This window comes from Thalassophryne amazonica, unplaced genomic scaffold, assembly GCF_902500255.1.
Source record: "Thalassophryne amazonica unplaced genomic scaffold, fThaAma1.1, whole genome shotgun sequence".
Lineage (NCBI taxonomy): Eukaryota > Metazoa > Chordata > Actinopteri > Batrachoidiformes > Batrachoididae > Thalassophryne > Thalassophryne amazonica.
The window spans coordinates 847,813-873,534 of record NW_022986236.1 but is presented as its reverse complement, the minus strand read 5'-3'; the positions used below and the strand labels follow the sequence as shown (position 1 = coordinate 873,534).

Genomic DNA, 25,722 nt, shown 5'->3' with positions numbered 1-25,722 from the left:
TTTGGGTTTTAGTGGGGAAAAATTAAGATAAAGTGAAATAAAACAATGACTCAACAAAGCAGCAGATCGAAGCACTGCTTTGCCTTCATCTGTAAAAGATGAAGGCATCTTCAACAGCCTAAGGTCTTTTTTTGTTCACTAGCTGTCTAGCATAGTCCAGCATGCCTGTGTGAGGACAGAATAATTTAAATATATATATATATATATTTTTTTTTTGTAAGTTAGCGGTTTTATATGACAATATAAACGAAACATGGAAACAAATTTTGACATAAATCCGTATACAAACGGAGGTTTTGCACACTTGACGTCTATTGTGTGATTTGCCATGTTCCTGGAGACTGGCCTTGGGTTTCTGCTTATTGAACTGCATATTTATTGGTTTTGAATTTATTTTCTTATTTGTTGCTGATTTGTGCAGCCAAGACATTCACTAAGGCTTGATGTTCTGCCAGCCCCGCATCTAGATAACATTTTCTTTTAATGCAACTGACTTTTTTAAGGAGGTTCCTTTTCTGATTTTGGCCTCCCATTATAGATTGTGTGCAGTGACGTCACACGCAACATGCGGTTTTGTGTCCACAGCCATACTAGACGGCAAGTTCCGTGTACACACAGTTTGGCCGATGGACGATCGGTGGACGGCCAAGCTAATTTGTCAGACATAACTAAAGTACTCGATCTTGAACATCAGAAGAGGTATTTAGAGAAAATATAGAGAATCAACGTGGATCCCTACAACATTTCCCTCGAGAACCTCTCCAGTTTTATTGATTTAGAGAGGAAGACTTGCGGTATCCAGACATTTTCAACGACATTATCAACACTCCATCACCCTACATACAAAGGGTTTGGATGCCTACAACTTCTTTGCAGCTGGATGGTTGCAGAATGTGGTCATCAGTCAGGTTACTGCTGACATCTTGGTAATAAAACACAGAGTAGTAAAACTCACCTAAACCGTCATTGTATAAACTGGATACTCGCACTCATCGGACAAAAGCAAAGTCCCAGTGTCTTTGTATGGTTTCCCATGTAATAAACACCGTATATAACAGATTTTGTATGAAGAATTTTCACTTGCATCGCACCAAACGTCCCATCTGACCGCAATATATTTCCATTAAAAACTCCTTGTATGTACCGGACTGGGCGTGACCAGTAACAGAGCACAAAATTAAAGTTCAGCACTGACACTCACTGATTCGAGGAAAGCAGGTATCATATTTCCTTTATTAAATGACCGCCCATTAATTTTTTTCAAACCGTGCTCAGACACAGGACCCACAGTCTGACGTGCACCTCCTATCAGACACCACAAAAGGCTGTGATTTGTTACTTTTACGGTTTCCCTCCTTCCCTGATCCAGTCACATTTTTTTTTTTTTTTGCAGTGCGTACACTGATGACATTTTGATCACGGATCAAATACGCTTGGTAGAAAAGTCCACAAATAAGACAAACTTTACAACAAAGTCAAAAAACTACAAAGTCACTCAAATGACCTGTAATTCATGGAGAAAATTGTACACCTTACCTTTGGGAGGTCGATGACAGGGAAAAATTAATCCAGTAAAGCAGAGAGAGCTGCAGAGTAGCGATGTCTTCCAGTAGCACTTAAAGCATTTGTATGAACTACCATGTGTCTGTTCAGGTTGCTCTTTCGTCCAAATCTTCGACCACATTCAAAACAGCCAAATTTTTTCTGTCCTGTATGAATTATCATGTGTTCATTCAAGTTGCTTTTTAGTCCAAATCTTCTACCACATTCAGAACAGCCAAACTGTTTTTGTTTTGTATGAATTATCATGTGTGTGTTCAGGTTGCTCTTTCGTCCAAATTTTTGACCACATTCAGAACATTCAAATTTTTTCTGTCCTGTATGAATTATCATGTGTTCATTCAAGTTGCTCTTTCGTCCAAATCTTCGACCGCATTCAGAACAGCCAAATTTTTTCTGTCCTGTATGAATGAGCATATGTTCATTCAATTTACCCTTTAGTCCAAATCTTTGACCACATTCAGAGCAGCCAAATTGTTTTTGTCCTGTATGAATTATCATGTGTGTGTTCAGCTGGCTCTTGTATACAAATGTCTGACCACATTCAGAACAGACAAATTGTTTTTGTCCTGTATGAATTGTCCTGCGTTTGTTCAGTGCACCCTTCTGTTTTACTCTTTTATGCCGGTCAGAACAGCCAAATGGTTTTCTCTTTGCTTGCTTTCCCTTTTGTTGCTCTGAGTTGTTCATGTGACCAGATGCTTTTCCATATTTAGAGCCTTTAAATTGTTTCTCATTAGTGTTGCCTGAACAAACAATATTGGTATTTTTTCCACAGTTAAAACGTGACTGAAGTTCTCTGGTCTGTTTCCAGTCATAACTGTCATCAGTCTCAGTTCCAGAACTGTCTGAACTCCTCCCACTGGTATCTGGTTGTAAATGACTGTTTGGATCCGAGTTGCTGGCTGGTTGTGGTCCTCCATCGTTCTCTCCAGTAGCTTCTGCTGTCAGTGTTCTGTGTACAGATGAGCTGCTGGCTACACGCTCAGCCTCTGTGCTCTCATCACTTCTGCTTTGATGAAGCTGTGATGAGTCTGGTTTTTCATCATCATTTTCGCTCTTCACCGTGATGACAGTGAAACCATACTTGGTGAGATCTGCCTCCTCCAGCTGCTGAAGCTGCTCTCCCTGCTGACTTATCCACAGCTTCTCTTCTTCTTTAATGTCCTCCTGGTCAACACTCAAATTACATTCCTGGTGTTCAGGGAGGGTTTCTTCTTTAATCACCAACGGCTGCATGTCTGTAAAGAAACAAATTAACAAATGTTAGAACAACACTCATTAAAATGAAAATTGTCACCCTGAGAGTGGCCGGTATCTTGCCAAAAGGTGAACAAAAGAGACTACCACGAGGAACAACCACCATGAAAAGGGACTGACGGCCAAGGGAATATACTACACTCATGCCAAATTTGGCATGAGGCATAAAAGCACAAACTGCGACCAGCAAAGTTTTTTTTGTGTGTGTGATTTTAGTGTTTAACCTTCCTGTGACTTTGACCTCGACACTGACCCTTTTGTATGCTGAAAGGTATCTCCATCTGACTGCTACATGGAATTTTACAGGAGTCTGCAATGATGATTTACACGCTTTGACACACCCTAAATAAATAAATAAATAATTTTGCAGGTTTTTTGTAACTACAGTAGTGTTCAGAATAATAGTAGTGTTATGTGACTAAAAAGATTAATCCAGGTTTTGAGTATATTTCTTATTGTTACATGGGAAACAAGGTACCAGTAGATTCTCACAAATCCAACAAGACCAAGCATTCATGATATGCACACTCTTAAGGCTATGAAATTGGGCTATTAGTAAAAAAAAGTAGAAAAGGGGGTGTTCACAATAATAGTAGCATCCGCTGTTGATGCTACAAACTCAAAACTATGTTCAAACTGCTTTTTTAGCAATCCTGTGAATCACTAAACTAGTATTTAGTTGTATAACCACAGTTTTTCATGATTTCTTCACATCTGCGAGGCATTAATTTTCTTAACGGACTGCATTTCTACAGCACTTTTTATTCATCTGATACACATGCTCAAAGAGCTTTTGGCCGAAACTTTTCAACATATATTTACCATAGGTATTTTCTAAACATTCATTCAATGTTAAAATGCTCCCTTTTGAAGTCTTCATTAATGACCATAACATTTTTTTTGTTGTTGTTAAAGCCCCGGTCACACAGTAATCGCTGAACGAAGGATAAAAGTCCCAAAGTCACAAATCATCGCGAAAAAGTGGATGAATGAGCCAGCACTTCCATCACCAAAAGCCTGCAAGTGCAAAGCATATAAAAGACTGAAACAAAACTAACCGAAACTAACAAAACAAAAATGAAGCGAACGATCATTTCTGCAGCAAGTCTGTGCTTTCCACAGTCACCTGCAGCTGCATTTTCTTGATGACAGGTTTGTGTTCACTACAATGTGTGCGCGCACATGCACGTTGGAGCCACAGACAGCTGCAACGTGTGTAAATAGTTAAAGTAGTTGATAAAACGTTCTTGTCGCTATTGTTTCCATATGAAAATGTTGCTTTTTATCCCACACATGGATGAGTCGCGTTCAGCTCATCAGAACTTTAGTTACTGATCCATTCAGATATCGTCAATGTACTTGGGAGGTTGGACAAAGTTGGACAACAATGAAACGGAACACTAATGGTACGGGAACTATGCAAACGATGAGGAACTGTCAAGACAGAAAGCAAAATGGAATACAGATGAATTGAGGTTGTCGTCAGGACTCGGTCACATTTTTTAACAGTTTGAAAATTCTGACAAAAGCGTTAGCTGCAGGAACGACGCTGGTTAAACGATGTCTCCAAATGTCAACATAACGATGCGGCCAGAACACAGCACAAAACCCCACAATGCCAGCAGAATGCAGCAGGAATATGCAGAAGTCACATTGAATGCTGCACGTGCGCAGTCCGATCACCACCCGAAGTCTGGGTGGCAGGCAAGTAAGCAGAGGGTCGTGGCAGAATGAGCGCTGTGGTCTGCTCTTTTGAAGACCTGTCATGTCTTGCTGCTGGATTTCAAATGATATCCAACCCATGAACTGATTACATGTAAACCAGGGTTTCCTGACTATCACATCACTGTAGTGTATGTGATGCGTGTGATCAGACTACTATGATCAACATGAGCACTAACAGCCATTATTACCAGTAATAACCACCAGTCCTTGCACATTGCAGTATATCCATGATCAGGGGACCCTGTATTACATACATCAGTCCATATACTGGATAAAATACAGAAACCAGAGGAGAGGTAAGGCAGGTCCTGACATCAACTAGGGCTGTCACAATTATTACAATATTCATCAATCGCGATTATTTTGCATATTCGCGATTATTTTGCATAGTCGCGATTACCATGAATTATTTATTTTATCCACAAAGCATAAAACGACTCAGAATCTGACGTCATTGTGCTGCAGCCTCGCTCTCGTCTTAAGGCGGGACAATAACATGGAGGCTGAGGAGTAATCCGTCCTGCCATTTGGATAAGACGGCCGATTAAAACAGTGGCCGTCTTCTTCAAAAGCCGTCTAAAATGCGGAGCCGTCTGTGTGTGTGTGCACGCGGAGTCAACAGGCTGCAGACTGCGAGGGAGGGGGTGGGTGAGGGAGATTCCTGAATGGAAGCACGACATGTTACAGTCTGAGAACCATCAGTGCGCAGCGAGTGCGGAGCAGAGAGAGGATTTTAACCCGAGTGAACATGTTAAAAAACAAAACGTGAAGCTTACTTCTCTCTGAACTTTCTCTAAAGGTATGATTCTGCCGTTACCATCCTGTTCACACCATGTGCGCGTCGTATGCTGAATTTATGAGATCATGAGATGAAATAAACGGTCAAATATCTTTAAAAACATATTTAAAAATGAGAATATATGAATGAACTGAGCCACAAAAAAAAAAAAAAAACCCTGACATGAAGAAGCTGTGGTGAAGTTCAGATGCACAGATCACAAAAAGCAGGTGAGAACTCTGAACTTTAACAGCTGTTACTTTCCAAAGGTATTTATTTGTTCAATCTTGAGCTTAATGTAGTGTTTAAGCACAAAACGTGACTGATGAGGAGAAACAATTTCAGAAATGCAACAAACAACCACAAATCAGAAAAAGTTGGGACTGTATGTAAAATGAAGATAAAAATAAAAATGTTGCACCATTTCCAGTTTCTCCACTCACAGAAGCCAAACGTTCTTCCAGAGTTGTGTAATTATACTACAATAGTAGAATATAAAGGGGAAAAAAGAAAAAAAAAATAGACAATATATTCGTCAATCGCAATTATTTGTCTGACAATTAATCGTCTCCAGAAATTCCTAATCGTGACATCCCTAACATCAACACATCACCCACCCCAGTTGCACACGTCCTCTCTGTCTCTCCCTCTTTCTCACCAGGAAATCAACTGTTTAGTGGACAGCGGGATGCTCTGTCCAGATGGGGACGCGCAAGCACAGCAGTGCAATCAGCTATTATAAGCACACACACGCAGCTGAGCAACTATTTGATCTAGCCTCACGCAGTGCAGCGGTGCAATCAGCCATTATGAGCACACACAAGCAGCTGAGCAATCATTTGATCCAGCCTCATGCACGCGCAATGGTGAGACCAACTGTTATGAGCTCATGCACGGTGCGGCCAATCGTTCAGCTGCCATGACAGCTCACAGCATGGCCGATCGTTCAGCTGCCATGACAGCTCATGACACGGCTCTGTGATGCACCGACTCACAGCGCATTTGACTGGGATCTAACATGTCAAACATATTATTACAGATACATTATCTAACCCATAAGTGGGGATGTGAATGTACGAGGTCTGTTAGAAAAGTATCCGACCTTTTTAATTTTTTTTCATCAGCCAAGCTTGAACCTTTGTGCGCATGCGTGAGTTTTTTCACGCCTGTCGGTTGCGTCATTCGCCTGTGAGCAGGCTTTGTGTGAGCACTGGTCCACCCCTCTCGTCGTTTTTTTATTGCGAATGAATGTCTGAACGATTTGGAGCTTTGCTGCATCAATTTTTTTCCAGAAACTGTGAGAGACCTCCAGGTGGACTCCGTTCGGAAAATTAATATGGCTTTCAGGGACGATTTTATGGGGATTACACAGATTAAGGAGTGATCCAGACGGTTTTTAAGACTGCCCACAACTGCTGAGAGCGCGCCGCGCTCCGAGCACCGATCGACAGGTTCAAACCCCGCTGAAACAACCAGATCATTTCCAACGTGAAGGCTTTGTTGATCCAGGACGTCATCTGACTTTCACAAAAAGGCAGAAGGCGTGGATATCAGCACTTTTTCGGCACATTCCACTGTTACAGGAGTTTTTTTCATGGAAAGAAAAGCAGAGGGATGCGCCACGGAGCCGTTCATTACGCGGCACAAAACCACCTCCGTGTTGGTCTCACAGGACGGCTTTCAGGTGGATTTCAGACGGCTGTCGGTTGCTTTTCAGTCGTGTGATTATCCGAGAAATTGAGCATGAGCTGGACATGCCCCAACATGTCCTGTGAGGCTTCATCACGGTGTTGCTTTGCGCCATGCGGCTCCACCGCGACGCGCGGAATTCCGCTCCTCTTTCCATGACAAAAACTACTGTAACGGTGGAATGTGCCGTTCATTTCTAAACTGGACGCTGTCTTGATCCAGTATGTCGTCTGACTAGCACAGGAATTGTGAAAAGACGTGGACATCAGCACTTTTCCGGCACATTGAGACAGACGTGCGGAGGAGTTCCGCGCGTCGCGGTGGAGCCGCATGGCGCAGAGCAACGCCGTGATGAAGCCTCACAGGACATGTTGGGGCATGTCCAGCTCATGCTCAATGTCTCGGATAATCACACGACTGAAAAGTAACCGACAGTCTTCTGAAATCCACCTGAAAGCCGTCCTGTGAGACCGACACGGAGGTGGTTTTGTGCCGCGTAATGAACGGCTCGGTGGCGCGTCCCTCCGCTTTTCTTTCCATGAAAAAAAACTCCTGTAACAGTGGAATGTGCCGAAAAAGTGCTGATATCCACGCCTTCTGCCTTTTTGTGAAAGTCAGACGACGTCCCGGATCAACAAAGCCTTCACGTTGGACATGATCTGGTTGTTTCCGCTGGGTTTGAGCCTGTCGATCGGCGCTCGGAGCGCGGCGCGCTCTCAGCAGTTGTGGGCGGTCTTTAAACCATCTGGATCACTCCTTAATCTGTGTAATCCCCATAAAATCGTCCCTGAAAGCCATATTAATTTTCAGAACGGTGTCCACCTGGAGGTCTCTCACAGTTTCTGGAAAAAGTGATGCAGCAAAGCTCCAAATTGTTGACATTTATTCGCAATAAAAAAACAACGAGGGGGTGGACCAGTGCTCACACAAAGCCTGCTCACAGGCGAATGACGCAACTGACAGGCGTGAAAAAAACTCATGCATGCGCACGAAGGTTCAAGCTTGGCTGATGCAATCACACGTGATTCAAATCCATATGGTTTTTGAAAAAAATAAAAAGGTCGGTTACTTTTCTAACAGACCTCGTATCTGTAATATCATGCTTATTATGGATATAACAACGCACACAGCTCTGCAGTTCTAAGATGCTTGGACTCGCAGTGACACAGTGTTTTTGGTGCGATTGTGCAATGTGCATGTTTGGTACACATAAAGATTGCGTGCCACAGACTTTGCACATGACTATATTTCCTTTATGCAACCAAAATGGGATGCACCGGGGTGAAGCCCGTCTCATCCGGCACACAATCAGCACATGCCGGCAGGATTTGGTGTGCCTGGATCAATTCGAGGTTCCCTCGAACACGATGAGAATGCTCCAAATGTTGTTGAGTTGCCATTTTGAATGTTTAGAATGCAGTCACTGGGGTCAGACTGCACTTCGACCACCATTCAAGCTTTTTCCGCCTTGAACGCACCTCAGCATTTGAGTGCATGTGCTCTACATTCGGGCTGGCTGCGCAAATGTGCCCGACTGTTTGGAATGCAATCAGATAGCTGTTGGAGGTTTTTGAATGTGCCTCGACTTTACCCAAATGTAGGTCGAATTTTCATTATGGTGGCATTCTGTCATGATTCCTGGCGGCGTGGTACAGAAAGTTGTAGTACACTAAATGCAGACTCGCAGGCAGAGGAGCTGAGGTAATAAAAAGACTTATCAAAAAACAGGCAAGGATTTGGTACACGGATTGGCAGTCAGCGGAGCAGTGGTAACAGATAATCGTGAGAGAGGAGTGGTACAAAAACAAGCAGGGTCAGATTCACAGCGTGGCAGAGATCAGAGAAACAGGCAAGATCCAAAACACGGCGAGGCAAGCAAGAGTGTGATAAAGGAGCAAGGATGTGAAAGGATTTCAACAAACTGGCAGGGGACAGAGAGACAGTGAGGGCTTAAATACAGAGACAGTAATTAGGACATATGAAGCAGGTTCAGGGAATGTGCTGGAAGGGGGTGTGAACTAAAGACACTGAGGCAGGTACTAGACAGTATGTTGAGACAAAAGCAAAGCAGACTGAGGCAAGAGAAATAAGAGACAGAAAGCCAATGGTGAATAACCTAAAAATGCCAAAAGAACAATAGACCCAAAAACCAACAATTAACGTGAACAAAACAAAGGGGCAAACTAAGAAATAAATGCTAAGACCAAAACAAGAACAGAACTCACAAGTGGCAAAAGTAGAATTAACAGATGATACAACATATGATAAAAATAAAAGAAACTAATGATTACATAATGAAAACAAATTCAGGCAGGACAAAAACTACAAATAACGATAACAAAATGGCAAAACAGACTAAATAAAAATAAATGAACAGAAAACAAAACCAGAGACTATAGAAGAGAGATAATGCAAAGAATGATTACACGGCAAAGGATAAATGACAGAGAATGCAATCCAAAAACTAAAAGGAACATAACCAGATGATAAAACACTGAAGATAACTGATAAACAAAACCCACAAAGAGATCAGAGCTAGAAGCAAGGCATGGTGACCAACAATAACCAGGATTCTGAACGGGCCACCTCCTGACACATTCAGCCTCTAGTGTGACTGGGGTATAAAACTAGTCTTGCTAGTTATGCTCCAAAATTGGCATTTGCTATAATTTACTCCTTGTACAGGCGGAAAAATAACACTATTGAAAATGCCGATTAATAACAGTCTAAACCCAAATGTTTATTCAATGTCTACAGACTGTGAAAAATCTTTCTTTTTAAATGTCTTTTCAACGATGAGCAAAGTCAAAGAGCTGCAGAAAGTTCACAGTTTTTACAGAATCTTTCAAGAGTGAAGTTTCAAGATGTGAACAGATGAACAGAGACATTCTCCCACACCCCACTCCAAACTGGATTAAGGATACAGTTTATTTTTGAGAGCTTTATCTATCTCTACTGCGCTTTATCTAAAACTATGACGGTTAGTAGCTTAGCCACCTTAGCATCAACTCCAATATAAACACTATTAATGTTATAATGTGTGCACTTGAGGGTAATGTTAAACCTAACTAAACTGTTTTCGGTTTTAAAAATAAGAATGAGTTGACTTATTTTGTAGCCTGTGTGTAGCCTGTTCTGTAATGAACTACGTTAGCCAATGTTAGCAACAGTTAGCACTACTTAAGATGGTCATTTACCCAAATAAATCCATAGTACAGTACAAGTGTTTCTACAGTACATGCACATCTCTGTGTCTGATTAATTACTGGTTTGTTTATTTATTTATTTTTTGTCTGTATCCAACAGCATTGATAGGGAGGTAAAAAATCTGCAAATTAGTCAATAACTGATTTATAAACAATTTGTGTGTAGGCCCAGGCAAATAAAATTAGACTTTGGGCTGTTAGTTTTATTACAAACTTGATGTTGACTTTTTACAATGAAGCAGGACACTATTCCACTCATGTGTGCTTGTTAATATCTTTCCCAGGTTCAGGACTCAGCTGTGAGGAGACCAAAGCCATCAGCCAGGAGTGTCTGCAAATCAACACTCTATCAAACACACACAGGTGATTACACTATTAAACTGCTGGTTATTGTATAATAATGCCACTTATTGTTCACATTGATGTAGCAAATAAAACATTGAAGTCAGCAGTTTTCCAGAATGACTGTTGACGTCAGAATCGAAAATCAAACAAGTCGCAAGAGATGTGTGGAAGGTCAGTGAATTTAACACTTATTTATTTTGCTTAATTTATTTCAGAACTCTGCTCTAACACATTATTGTCTCTTGGTGAAGGAGTGAAGAGCCTCAGACTGTAACCTCTGATCTCCTCTGTGCTGTGTGGCCTGTCTGAGCTCTCCATTGTGGACTGTAAAATCAGAATCGCCTTTATTGTCATTGTAATTTGCATTGCAACGAGATTTGAGTGCAACTCCAAAAAGGTGCTTTCCGTGGTGCGAGTGATTTTTAGCCAATATAAAAGATAGTGAAATTTAACGGTAAATTATTCAGAGTATATGTACAACTACGTAATATAAACATAAGGTAAAATAAAATAAAATAAAATGTGGACCAAAAAAAAAATGAGAATTATATACAACTGTGGAATCATATTGCACGGGAAAACTGCACATGGTTTACAGATATTGGACAAGAAAGTTGAAAGGTGCGGATTAGAGTGATTTGTTACTGTTCAGTGCAGTGATCGCTGAGTCTGTTTGTCCTAGTTTTGATTGACCGTCGGCTGGAGGGTAGTAGGTCAAACAGGTGGTTGCTGGGGTTGGATGTGTCTTTACAGATGCTGGCAGGTCTTTTGAGGTAGCTTGAGCTGGCAATGTCTTCCAGGCTGGGCAGAGAGCAACCAGTGATCCCCTGGGCCATTTTGATCACCCTCTGCAGCACTCTCCTGTCTGCTGCTGAGCACCCCCGTACCACGCTGTGATGCAGTACGTCAGGATGCTCTCGATGGTGGCTTTGTAGAACAACACCAGCAGCTTCTCCTCCAGATTGTTTCTCCTGAGCACCCTCAGGAAGTGGAGTCGCTGCTGGGCTTTCTTCACCACCACTGTGGTGTTGGCAGTCCAGGAGAGGCTATCAGAGAGCTGCACTCCCAGGAACCTGATGGAGCTGACCCTTTCCACACAGTCCCCTTGGATGTAGAGTGGGGCTCGGTCAGCCCTGTTCTTCCTGAAGTCCAGGATTATTTATTTTGTTTTTGTGGTGTTCAGCGGCAGGTTGTTAGCTGAACACCACGCTGTCAGTTGATTGACCTCGTCTCTGTAGTCAGTCTCATCCCCCTCTGAGATGAGCCCAATCACGGTGGTGTCATCCGCAAACTTTAAGATGGTGTTTGTGGGATGGGTCAGAGAGCAGTCGTGCGTGTAAAGGGTGAACAGGAGAGGGCTCAGTACGCAGCCTTGAGGGGAACTGGTGCTGAGTGTGATGGTGGAAGAAAGGTGGGGGCCAAGTTTCACGGACCGTGGGTGGTTTGTGAGGAAGTCTTGATCCACTGGCAGATGGGGGTGGAGATGCCCAGATGTGTCAGTTTCTGGACCAGGATCTCTGGGATGATGTGGTTGAAGGCTGAGTTGAAGTCCAGGAAGAGCATCCTGACATAGCTCCCCTGGTGCTCCAGGTGGATCAGCGCGGTGTGGAGAGCTGTGGTGATAGCATCCTCTGTGGAGCAGTTTGCCCTGTAGGCAAACTGGTGGGGATCCAGAGAGGGAGGCAGACAGGCTCTGATGTGCTGAGAGACCAGTCTTTCGTGGTACAGGTTCAGACCTGTACCACGAGGTTCACCCTGGTCATACCAGTGTTGGTGCAAAAACCTCCATGATGACTACAAACAAGAAGACACTGATCTCCACTTCTCACACAGCAGTTGGTCCAGAGCTGGTTGATTGACCCAGACACGGTCAGAGGAAGCGCATGCTCCCAAAACACGGTCAGAGGAAGAGCATGCTCCCAGATGCAACACTCCTTCATTCTGCAAATGGCTCCTTCCACAAGGATTTGAAGTCGGGCGATTGCTCGGGTTTTCAGAGCAGCTTCTTTGCTGAGTTGTGCTGTGGTTAGGAGTGAAATGAATTAATTTATATTATTTCAGTAACAATTGTCTGCGCAATGTAAAAACCTTAATACCAACAGTCACAATTTTCATTTGAAATGTTGATTTTATGTCCTGCCCACTTGTCATCTTGAAGGGTGGTAAAATCTTTATCCAGCTCCTTAACTTCAGCCTCCAGCTGCTGTTTGTAGCATCCAGTGCACCTGTATGAGAGAAAATAATGAAAATGAGAATGCATTCTACAGCTCAATATTTACCTTTACTTGCTATTGTTAGACTATTACAGTTACTTTCACTTTTAATTGAGCAGATTTTACTATTTATTACTATTTGAGATTTGCCGATCAAATTCTAGATCTGAACTTAATCTGGTGTTAATTTATATGAAATCCACACTCACAAAAGTACAGAATACTCATGCATTTAAATGTTTTTATGACAACATTTTACAACCCCAATTCCAATGAAGTTGGGATGTTGTGTAAAATTTAAATAAAACAGAATACAATGATTTGCAAATGCTCTTCAACCATTTTGAAATGGATGCCTGCAACATATTTAAAAAAAGATGGGACAGGGGCAACAAAAAACTGGTAAAGTTGATGAATGCTCAGAGAACACCTAATTGGAAACATGTAAGTGTCATGATTGGGTCTAAAAGGGGCATCCCCAAAAGCCTCAGCCATTCATAAGCAAAGATGGGGTGAGGATCACCACTTTGTGAACAGCTGTGTGAAAAAATAGCAGAGAATCTGGAGAACTTTCTACACGTAAGCAGCAAGGCCGAAAACCAACATTGAATGCCCGTGACCTTCAATCCCTCAGGTGGCACTGTATTAAAAACCAACATCATTGTGTAAAGGATCTTACCACGTGGGCTCAGGAACACTTCAGAAAACCATTGTCAGTTAATACAGTTCATTGCTACATCTACAAGTTCAAGTTAAAACTCCACCATGCAAACCGAAAACCATACATCAACAACATTCAGAAATGCTGCCGCCTTCTCTGGGCCCGAGCTCATTTGAAATGGACAGACGCAAAGTGGAAAAGTGTGCTGTGGACTGATGAGTCCACATTTCAAATTGTTTTTGGAAATCATGGACGTTGTGTCCTCAGGACAAAAGAGGGAAAAGACCATCCAGATTGTTACCAGTGCAAAGTTCAAAAGCCGGCATCTGTGATGGAATGGGGGTTAGTGCCCATGGCATGGGCACTAACACATCTGTGATGGCACCATCAATGCAGAAAGGTACATCCAGGTTTTGGAGCAACACATGCTGCATCCAAGCAACATCTTTTTTCAGGGACGTCTGTGCTTATTTCAGCAAGACAATGCCAAGCCACATTCTGCACTTGTTACAACAACGTGGCTTCGTAGTAAAAGAGTGAGGGTACTAGACTTGCCTGCCTCCACCCACTGAGAATGTGTGGCGCATTCTGAAGCACAAAATACGACAATGGAGACCCCGGACTGTTGAACAACTGAAGTCGTACATCAAGCAAGAATGGGAAAGAATTCCACCTACAAAGCTTCAACAATTAGTGTCCTCAGTTCCCAAACGCTTATTGAGTGTTGTTAGAAGGAAAGGTGATGTAACACAGCGGTAAACATACCACTGTCCCAGCTTTTTTGAAACATGTTGCAGGCATCCATTTCAAAATGAGCAAATATTTGCACAAAAACAATAAAGTTTATCAGTTTGAACATTAAATATCTTGTCTTTGTGGTGTATTCAATTGAATATAGGTTGAAGAGGATTTGCAAATCATTGTATTCTGTTTTTATTTACATTTTACACAACGTCCCAACTTCATTGGAATTGGGGTTGTACTAACTGTACCTGTATTCCATGCTGCTGGATGTTGTGATTTCTATTTTATTTATTGAAATGTGTGTATTTGTGTACACATATATATGCATTTTTTATATTTGTCACGTAGGTTATGTATTTGTGTCCATGTTGTTGTGCTGTATCCTTGAGCAGGTCACGCTTGATAAATAGATTTTTAATCTCATTGAGGCTTTTACCTAGTTAAATAAAGGATGTTTTATATATATTATATATATTTAAATAAAACCTACCTGGCTGAGGAGCAGAATGGCCGTGTTGTGTCGTTGCAGCTGAAGCTGGTGTGTTCTCCACTTCGCCCTCACACAGCAGCTGCTCCACAGTCAGAGCAGAGCGATCATCATGTTCTAAGCTCTCACCCATTTCTTTTGAAGACGTCTGTCCCTCGGGAAGGAGTGAAAGCTGAGGTACAGCTGTGTTTGTTGGAATTGCAGAACAGCATGGAGCAGCAACACCATGAAGCCGCTTCTGCCACTGCTCACAATGGACCAGAAGTTTGAATGCACAGCTAACTTTTACTTCTGCATTAGAAACCCGGAAACATGAAAATCCCCCATTGTGAAATCATCACCAAATCAGACTGGGAAGTGGCCAAGTTCATCATTAAACAAGATGATCCTTTGACAGAGGCGGAGTTAAACAAAAACTGCCATACCATTGGTGGTGAACATTTGCCCTGAGAAGAAGCAACAAATTTCTGATGTTTGTTTGGGTCATAACACTGTGGCACAGAGGACTGAAGACACATCATCTGATATTAAAAAGACAACTGGGGGACGGAGGAGAATTTAAAGCACAGATTCTTCTGACACTAATCAGTTACTGATTTTTTTGAGGCACTGATGATGACATGAACGTAGCAGAAGAGCTGCTTTACATCAAAAGACTTTAAGGCCATTTAAGGCCATATTCATGCTGTACAGAGTCCATCTCAAACCAAAGTCAAATTCCTTGTTTTCTGTGGATACTTGGGGAATAACAGCTTTTGAACGGTTTAGGAGTGCAGCATTTCCACAAAAGCCTCACTGAAAATCAACTGTACAGACTGTTGATAAAAATTTGAATACAGGCTTTTTTTTTTTTGGAATTCAAACAGGACTTATTTTAAAAAAAAATGCATCCTTTCGCTTCCTCTGTGGAGATGGCGAGCAGCCAGTGGAAGAAACCGTGTTTTTTTTTTTTTAATAAATACACACACACACTGCTTCACTTTAAATGCGCAATAAGTCCATTTCAGACGATCAGTCTGCTTAAAAGGCTTTATTTTACTCAGCATGCGGCTTTGTAAGCTTTGAGCCTCGCCTCCTACAATGGTGAGTTCTTACATTAGTTATGCACATGCTCTATGTCTCTAGTCTGTTTTTTTTTTTTTTTTTGTGGGGGTATTACAGGACCACATACAGACCTGGCATATGTACTACAGCTTTAAACGAAGTCTCGAGGCAAAGAATTTGCCTTGAACATTTTTTGTAATTGAATTAGTCAAGTTACTTGATTAATCATTTCAGGGTGTTTTGGAATTGCACTCCCCCACCCAGGAAATTTAAAAAAAAAAAAAGTGCAATTTGGTGCATTCTGAAAGCATTTTGGTCCGTTTTTCTTGGTTTAAAACACAGTGGGATTTGACTGTTATACTGGAACAAAGTATGGCTCAAGTCTTGATTTTGTTCAAATTTATTTACTATTTTGTGTTTTGTTTATAACAACTTTCCATAAATGGACTGACTTGTCTGCATTAATTGACTTTAATTCTTCTTCTTTGTCTTTCGGCTGTTCCCGTTAGGGGTCGCCACAGCAGATCAATCGTTTCCATCTCACCCTGTCCTCTGTATCTTCCTCTGTCACACCAACCACCTGCATGTCGTCTCTCAGCACATCCATGAACCTCCTCTTTGGTCTCCCTCTTCTCCTCCTGCCTGGTGGCTCCACTCCTCAGGCATCCTCTCACTTTCCAAGATTTTATTAAACAATCTGGTTAGAAACTCTACTGCCATCTCTCCTAGACATTTCCATGCCTCCATTGGAATGTCATCTGGACCAACTGCCTTTACACTCTTCATCCTCTTCATAGCAGCCCTCACTTCTTCCTTGCTAATCTCTTTTACTTCCTGATTTACTCTCACCACATCATCCAGCCTTTTCTCTCGCTCATTTTCTTTATTCATCAACTCTTCAAAATATTCCCTCCACCTTCTCAGCACATTACCATGTGCATCTTTTACCACCCTAACCTGCTGCACATCCTTTCCAGCTCTGTCCCTTTGTCTGGCCAATCCGTACAAGTCCTTTTCTCCTTCCTTACTATTCAACGTCTTGTACAGCTCACAATATGCCTTTTCCTTTGCTTTTGCCACTTCTCTTCTCGCCTTACGCCGCATCTCCTTGTACTCCTGTCTACTTTCTTCATCTCTCCGACTATCCCAAAACTTTTTCGCCAACCTCTTTCTCCTTATGCTTTCCTGGACCTCTTCATTCCACCACCAAGTCTCCTTGTCTTCCTTCCACTGTCCAGATGTCATACCCAGTACTGCCCTAGCTGTCTCCCTCACCACATCTGCAGTACTCTTCCAGTTGTCCAAAACTGCTTCCCCTCCAACTAGTGCTTCTCTCACCTGCTCGCTAAATTTCACACAACAGTCTTCCTCCTTCAGCTTCCACCATCTGATCCTTTGTTGAGCTCTCACTCTCTTCTTCTTCTTTACCTCTAAAGTCATCCTACAAACAACCATCCTATGCTGTCTAGTGACACTCTCTCCTGCTACCACCTTACAGTCTGTGATTTCTTTTAGCTTGCATCTCCTATAAAGAATGTAGTCCACCTGTGTGCACCTTCCTCCACTCTTATATGTTACCCTGTGCTCCTCCCTTTTCTTAAAGTAGGTATTCACCACAGCCATTTCCATCCTTTTTGCAAAATCAACTACCATCTGTCCTTCCCCATTCCTATCCTTGATACCATATCTACCCATTACTTCCTCATCACCTCTGTTCCCTTCACCAACATGCCCACTGAAGTCTGCTCCTATCACCACTCTTTCATGCTTGGGCACACTCTCCACCACCTCATCTAACACACTCCAGAAATCTTCTTTCCCCTTCATCTCACAACCTACCTGTGGGGCATATGCACTGATGATATTCATCATCACCCCTTCAATTTCCAACTTCACACTCATCACCCTGTCAGACACTCGCTTAACCTCCAACACACTTATAACATACTCTTCCTTTAAAATGACCCCAACACCATTTCTCTTCCTGTCCTCACCATGGTACAACAACTTGTACCCACAGCCGATGCTCCTGCTCTTACTTCCCTTCCACTTGGTCTCTTGCACACACAATATGTCTACCTTTCTCCTCTCCATCATATCAGCCAGCTCTCTCCCTTTACTAGTCATACTACCAACATAATTCTACTTTCATTATTTTCATTCTACATTTACCAAAGTCAAAGTGTGCCTTATAAAACAAATCAATAATTACACCCTTTCAGATTTTAGTAAATAATACACTTAAAGACATAACTATTGTCAATGAAGTGTTTTGCCACTTGTAAGTCATTTAAAACTGATGCAATAATTAAAAAAGACCATCACCAGATCAAGACCGCATATTAATGCCAAATTTCACCACCAGACCAATTGAATTCTAAATAAAATGTTGTGAAATACTGTCACCAGAATGCAGAGCTTTCAAATGCCACCAGTTATAATATAAATAATAATCATAACCAATGAACATACATACTGTATTTAGCACAGTGCTTTCATTTTACCTCAAAATATATCTATTAAAGACCTGAAAGAAGTTTCTGTAGGAAGTATTTTAGCAATAAGGACACGTGAGAGGGGGAAGTGTTGACAGAGGCATCGGACTGAATCGTCAGAATGTAATATTAACATTATGAACCCCATGGCCTTTAGTTTCAGACAAAGCAGGAGGTGCTAGTATATCACAAAACCAAAAATAGTTCTGTTAACAAAGACTGTTTCTGGGACCAGAGTTCCATTACAGCCTCTCTTTCTCAAACCCACATTTCCACTATTCGGGTCGACATGTCACGCCTGGTAGCAAAGCCGGCTATTAATGCTTCCAAGTTACCAAAGAAAAGTTCCCTAGTTTGAGTTGTTGATAAGAGCTGTAGAAAATAACCGATTTTATTCATTGAAGTCTCGTTGATTTGAATTAATATTGCAGTGATAAACAAATTCTGGGAGCAAAGATAATTATTCTTCATCTGCTCATAACCAGAGCTGCTCTTACCCATGTACAACAGGTTACTGATGTTGACTTTTTAGTGCCAAGTATTGGATCAAAATAAACCAAACCTCTACATGCCAGAGTACACAAATCAGTGTCACCAGAATCCTTTCAGTTACCTTTGTTCATTTCTAAATTCAAAGTTCCTGCTGATCTTGGACAAACACTGAGGGTGGTGATGTCACTTTCCGTCAGTTAGAGATTATCCAGAAAGTTTACAGAACCTTGAGAAATTTTATGTGCATCTTTCATCAAAATCCTCCTCATCCTCTTGTGTAAGTACTGACAGAATCACTGGAGGAATACCAGATGAGGAAAATACTTGACCATTACAACATGTTAAAGTATCAGTAAGACAAACAAACCTGAATGAACAAACCTATTCTGTAGAAGAGATTTGGAGGATTAAAAACAGCATCCAGCCCTTTACCTCTTTTGTTCTCTTCTTTTAAATCACACATTTCTTCTTCCTGGTCTGTGATCATTCCTTCATCAGCAGGTGTTAGCTGTAGTTTCAACATGTCCCTCAGCTGCTGGACTTCAGACATGTTTGTAGAAAGACTTTAAAACACACAAAAGAAAGAGAGAGTCAACAACCAAGTGGAGGAAAGACTAAAAACAGGCTGATTTAATCATGCTGCTCTGCTGCCCAGGCTGAACAATCACAAGTGTGAGACAACACCGAAATGTTCCTGTGCTGGGACAGACGTCTGAAAGCAGGAGAAACCAACCCTGATCGCAGAGATCACCTGACGTGCAAGTTTTCCTTACATACCTGCTGCAACAAGCTGATTAGAGAGCAAGAGCGCGAGAGCGAGAGAGAGCGATCAGTGATCAGGAAGAGAGAAAACAAAGAGATGTCTCCATTTTATGACAAAGTAATGGGACAATTTCAATTCCAATATTTGCCAAATATCATGGCAACAAATTTCTAACTTTAATTTTAACACAAAACTTTGTGTTTAGCTTTCATTTTGATGTCTTGTTGCCTCAATGGACAAACTTGCAGCTTTGTTGAATTAATTTAATTTTCAAGGTTTGTTGAAATACATCTCAAAGGTTTCGGGTTGGACTGGGCCATATGACAGAAATGTCACAATTTTTCCCCATATTGATCAATTATCTTTACTATGATACATAATATGACTGAAGCCTGAAGAAACCATGTCAGATTGAAAAATCAATGTTAAAACAATTTGTCATGTTGTACTAAATAATGTAACGCAATAATTTGGTACCCGTGTCAGAGACAAGGAAAAACACTGAAGTTCTGATCTTGTGCCAAACATCAGGGCGACTGTCCCTGATATATATCTGACAGAGATAGATGCACATACAGTACAGTACATTGAACGGCACAGTAACATTCAGGAGCAGAAAAACAGATGAAACTCACAGAAAAATCCTACAGCAATAAAATGCAGCAACCAATCACATCTGCTCACAACCGAGCAACAACAAAGACAACTGATAATGTAGCCTCAAAATTATCCATTAGACTCTATAACTCCTCCCTCTGACACTCCTTAACATAACAGCTGTCCCCTCCCTGTCTCATCAGTCCTCCTTTTTATGATCCTCAAATGTCCAATAATAACATGTCTGCAACTGCTCACATGTCCAAGAACTCTTCCACTCTCAGAATGTGCAATAAATCTATGCGTGATATTATCAACACGATCAGGAGCCATATTCACCCTCAGTGTTAAAGAGATTTTTAAAGTCATCTTAATAATTAATAGATCTTCAATTTTATTTTCTTATATTATGTTCATTTTGTGTGCTCAGATTTCAGCAGTTTGGAGTCACGATGTTGATCCATAAGCTTCAGATTTGATTAATTTTGTGCATAGTTCTATTTGTGTGTGTATAAAATTAGGGGGAAAAAAACTGTAATTGATAGTATCGATTGATCAGCTTCATCAGTCCATCATTTGTCATCATAAAGCACAGTTTGTCTTATTTATTTTTGCTGATATTTGGTGTTCAGTCTATAATAAGAACTCCAACACAAACTAACAGCTATCATTTGGATGTGGTGGAGTTGGTCTGAAATAAAGTTTAGTGGACAAACCTGCTCTGGATCAGCGAACTTCAGACTTGAAAACAGCATCCAGCACGTTGACTAGTTTCTTCTCTTCTTTAAATCCACTCGTTTCTTCTTGCTGCTCTGCGATGTTTTTTGTTTCTACCAACTCAAATATCTCGACATTAGCAGCAGTTAGCCGCTGTTTCAACAACCTTCTCAGCTGTTCTACCTTTTCGTGCTAACTTCGCCTTTTCTTCTTCTTCCGGTTTACTGTCGACCTTTGTGTTTCTGGAGCTCTTCTAAAAACATATTCGAGGATCACAGAGTGAAGTTTGATCTGTTCAGAGAAGAGTTTCCAGCGTCTCCAGCTAACTAGCTTTAGCTTTTAGCCCCGCCAGGAAAGTTCTTCTTCGTTGCATTATAATGTCGTTGACGACTTTATCGTTGCATTTACTGCCCCCTGCTGGATTGGATCAGAGTCAAGCGATTCACAGAGACGAAACAACAAAACAAAAGAAAAAAGTTATATTCTCTCAGATCCTGTAATTCAAAGATGAACTGCTGGGTTCTTCAATGTGCTCTTCACACTGCTGTCATTGTCAGAGTGCAGCAGATAATCAATAAATGACTGTGACTTTGCTCCTGTGAGCAGTTTTTTGCCAGTCAAACAAACTGAAGGCTGTGTGTGAGTTTGTTCCTCCGTTATGTTCAGACACAGTATTTCAGTCCTTTATAATGCAACGTCAACTGGTTATGGACAGGGGCGGATCCAGAGTATTTTCAGCTGGGGAGCACAGGGGGTAACAACAGTTAAACTGGGGTCGGGGGGGGCACCCAAAAGTGGAAAAAATGACGATTGCCACCTCTGTCTTCAATATTTAAACTTCAAAGTGGAAACAAATACTTTTCTTAGATTGTACAGTTAAACCGTGTATTTTTGTTTTGTTTTATTTTTGTTTTTGTTGGCTACATTAACTCTTATCTTGTAAGGAAGGTGATATGACCTTTTCATTTTTCACTGTCAACATTAAAATTCTGACGGACATAACTATTGTTTACAATATTCTCATCAACATCTGGCTCTTATGAGTAATTATTCAGCTCACCAACAGGAGCCTTTATTGTCATTGATCACATCACATATTACAATATTTTTTGTTTTTATTTTAATTATTAAATTCCATTCTCACAGTGTTCTGGGTGGCTGTACACAGCAGGACATCAGCAATTGTTTTTATGTACTTTCTGTTTTCTTCCACTTTTTGTTTTGGTATTGTTTATACTTTGCCTGGAGTAAAGATGTGTTGTTCTCGACTCCTCGCTTATACTCTGTCTGTGCCACCGTGGCATTCAGATGGGGCTCTGCCTGGTCATGCATCTAAAATCCTCCGTCTTTGTACACGGCCCTTTTTACAGTTTGAAAAACCAGTACCTGACATTTTCACATTCATGTGTTACTATATAGAGGATTAATAACATTTTTAGTTCATTAACATTTGACCTCGGGGACCTTTAGGCTGAACTGGGAGGTTCCTGCTGCAGCTCCTGCTGCTGTCCTCCAATGTTTCATGGTCATCATCAGGGTCAGTCTCCCCCCCTCTGTGAATCTAAAAGTATTGATTGACATCGTCAACAGTTCATTCATAATATTTCAAATTAAACTTACATTATACTTTTAACAATATAGCATAAAGTGCAGATGTTTAACTACTAAGACACTATTAAAAACAGCACAATGCACAATGCAGCTTAATTTAGTGATTGAAAGTAGGCAATTAAGTTACTTCACTCACTGAGCAACTGTCAAATCCTGCAGAACAACACAGGATACTACATTTTTAAATAGTTTAAGCTTTTGCTTCTGTCTCCACCCTTTCGGGCACATGGGTATGTTGTTAAATTGTTTTCTTTAAGAGTTTTCTTTACTATTTTGAGTCCGTGTGTGCCGAATAATTTATTCATTCAGTTTTCCTCATATGTGTATTTTGACCTGGAGGTCCATGAGTGTTGGGCCGGCCCTGGAAGATATGTTCGGCTTGTGATCGCTGGCTGCTGCATTCAGGTTTCAGAGCTCGACGACTGCTGACCTGCACTGTTCCTGCTCTCAGTTTGTTTCTTCTGAAGAAATCTTGAATATCTCCTTTTCTCCTTTGCATTGTCACTCTACAATGAAAACTACAGCAAACCTTTTTGCTGTGGACCCCGGGGTCAGGGACACTGCTGTCAAATGGAACAAACATGGCATCCAGTGAAAACTTGGTTGTATCTGTTTTTTTTTTTGGTGCTGTTAGCCGGGGATTCACACCAAAATTCTGGCCCTATGAAGTTTCCATGTATTGTGCGCGTTTGCGTGTGGCACGTGTGCGCCATGCTCGCACGCACGTGCCCGTGAGGAACACAGCACTCTAGTCCCATGTTTGGCATCCAGATGTAGGACATCGGGCAGTGTGCAGCTCCTTTTATGGCTGTCTGACAGCAGTCTGTGTGAATCCAGGGAATTATAGACCGATAGCGTTGACATTTCATGTTGGCAAATTAATGGAAAGATTGGTTAATGTAAGAATCAAACACTTAATTGAGGAAAGAGGGCTGATGGCCACCTGCCAAAGTCGGTTTAGGAAAGGGAGAAGCACCACTGACTCCAGCTTGTCCTGAGAAGGAGATAAGGAAAGCTCAGGTCAACAATGGGACTGTGGTGGCAATATTTTTAGACGCAGAGAAAGCCTATGACATGCTCTGGATGGAGGGCCTTTTCATCAAGATGGAGATGATTGGAATAGGGGGAAATATGTCTAACTGGGTAATGGACTTCATGAAAAGGAGAAGTATTCAAGTTAAGATAGGATCAGCAATATCAAGAAAATGTCACATAGGAAATGGAACCCCTCAAGGGAGTGTGATAGCCTACACTGTTTAATATTATCCATCCATCCATCTTCTACCACTTAGTCCAATTAAGGGTCGCGGGGGGCTGGAGCCTATCCCAGCAGTCAAAGAGCGCGAGGCGGGGTACACCCAGGACAGGACGCCAGTCTGTCACAGGGCCACAAACAGACAAACAAACACAGACACACCCACTGACATTTTTTTTTTTTTTGAAAGACTCCAATCCACCTAACCCACATGTCTTTGGATGTGGGAGGAAACCGGAGCACCCGGAGGAAACCCACGCACACATGGGGAGAACATGCAAACTCCATACAGAAAAGCCACGGGAACTGAACCCACGACCTTCTCGCTGTGAGGCAACAGTGCTAACCACTAAGCCACCCTGCTGCCTGTTTAATATTGTGATAAGTATTTTTTCATCATTGCTTGCAGATGATGGAACTTTATAGAAAAGAGGGGGGAAATGTTAAATTTATAGCAAGAAAGTTACAAGAAGCAGTAACTCAAGTAGCAGATTGGGGAAGGAAGTGAGGCTTTAGGTTCTCTGTCGAGAAACCGACTATGTTCTTTACAAGGAAAAAAACAGGAGAGGATATATGGTAAGTTGTATGGTAAGCGTTTGGAGAGGGGGTCAACTTTTAAGTTCTTAGGAGTTTGTTTTCAAGACTGACATGGAGGGACCATATACTGAAAGTGGTGGAAAGATGCAAAAAGGTGATGAACATAATGAGGTGTCAGGCTGGATCAGAGTGTGGTGCAGATATGGCCTCTTTAAAGCAAATTTATGTGTATCTGATAAGATCAAGACTGGAATACGGATGTTTGGTATATGAATCTGCCTCCAAGACAGTTTTGTCCTGGTTGGACCTAGTCCAAGCTCAGGCCCTCAGGATATGTATGGGATCGGTGCGGTCATCTCCAGTGTGTGCTCTGCAAATGGAAATGGGAGAAATGGCACTTAGCTTGCGGCGAAAGCAACTAAGCAAATTATTGGATAAACCTGATGGGTCAGAGAGGCGATCACCTGGTTAAAGCAGTGATTCAGCCAAGCTGGGTGGGGAAGTGGCTAAATTATCAAGCTTTGGGTGGTCAGGAGAGATAGTTGCAAGGAACTGTTTTGGTGCATGGCAGTCCAGTGGGCATCACAGATAGATGATCATAAAGTGTTGATGTGCAGTGACTCTCTATCAGCTATCAGTAGTATTGGGACAGGATCACCCAGGAGTTGGCAAGACCTTTTCTATGACATTCTTTTGATGATTAGGGATATGGCAAGGAAAGGAGTGGCGGTGATATTGATGTGGGTTCCAGCACATGTGGGTATCCCAACAAATGTGAGTTTGGACAGGTTGGCCAGAAAGGCTGTGACAAAGGAAAACATAGACATTAGTGGCAATGTTTCTAAAGCAGAGGGTTAGTGTATCGTATGGAGAGAAATGCGCGTATGACCTAAATTTGGCATCCGCTGCTGTGGATGTATCAGCTATACATAATAATAAAAATAATACATTTTATTTATAAACCGCTTTTCTAAACACTCAAAGACGCTGTACAGTACAATTTACAGTGAGAAAAATAAGGATTTGATCTTTTTTCACCACGCTGCTTGACAATTGCCCCGTAGCCCTTTCCAGCCTTGTGGAGGTCTACAATTTTGTCTCTGGTGTCTTTGGATAGCTCTTTGGTCTTAGCCATGTTAATAGTTGGAGTCTTACTGATTGTGTGGGGTGGACAGGTGTCTTTATGCAGCGAACGACCTCAAATAAGTGCTTCTAATTTGGAATAATAAGTGGAGTGGACTTTTTAGAGGTGGACTAACAGGTCTTTGAGCCAGAATTTCTGCTGATTGGCAGGTGTTGAAATACTTATTTGCAGCAGTAACATGCAAAAAAATTATTTAAAAAATCATACATTGTATGTATCTCACAGTGGACATGTACCTAAGATGAAAATTTCAGAGTCCTCCATGATTTCTAAGTGGGAGAACTGTTATGTGTCGGACGCAGCTCGGAGAACCGACCAGCGTTTGAAGGACCCAGTATGAAATAAGCAGAGCACGGTTCAAAGGCTAACTGAATTTAATACATAACAGTGATAATATAA

The 25,722-nt window shown here is 41.6% G+C and overlaps 1 long non-coding RNA gene across 1 annotated transcript; it reads right to left on the bottom strand.

Moving 5' to 3' along the window:
• Window positions 1–217: 217 nt before the first annotated feature.
• On the bottom strand, window positions 218–20,921 carry LOC117505678. Its single transcript, XR_004559219.1, has 3 exons — window positions 20,912–20,921; window positions 16,645–16,653; window positions 218–303 (listed from the first exon to the last, which is right to left on the bottom strand). It is a non-coding gene; the product is annotated as an uncharacterized LOC117505678 (long non-coding RNA).
• Between the last annotated feature and the right edge of the window lie 4,801 nt (window positions 20,922–25,722).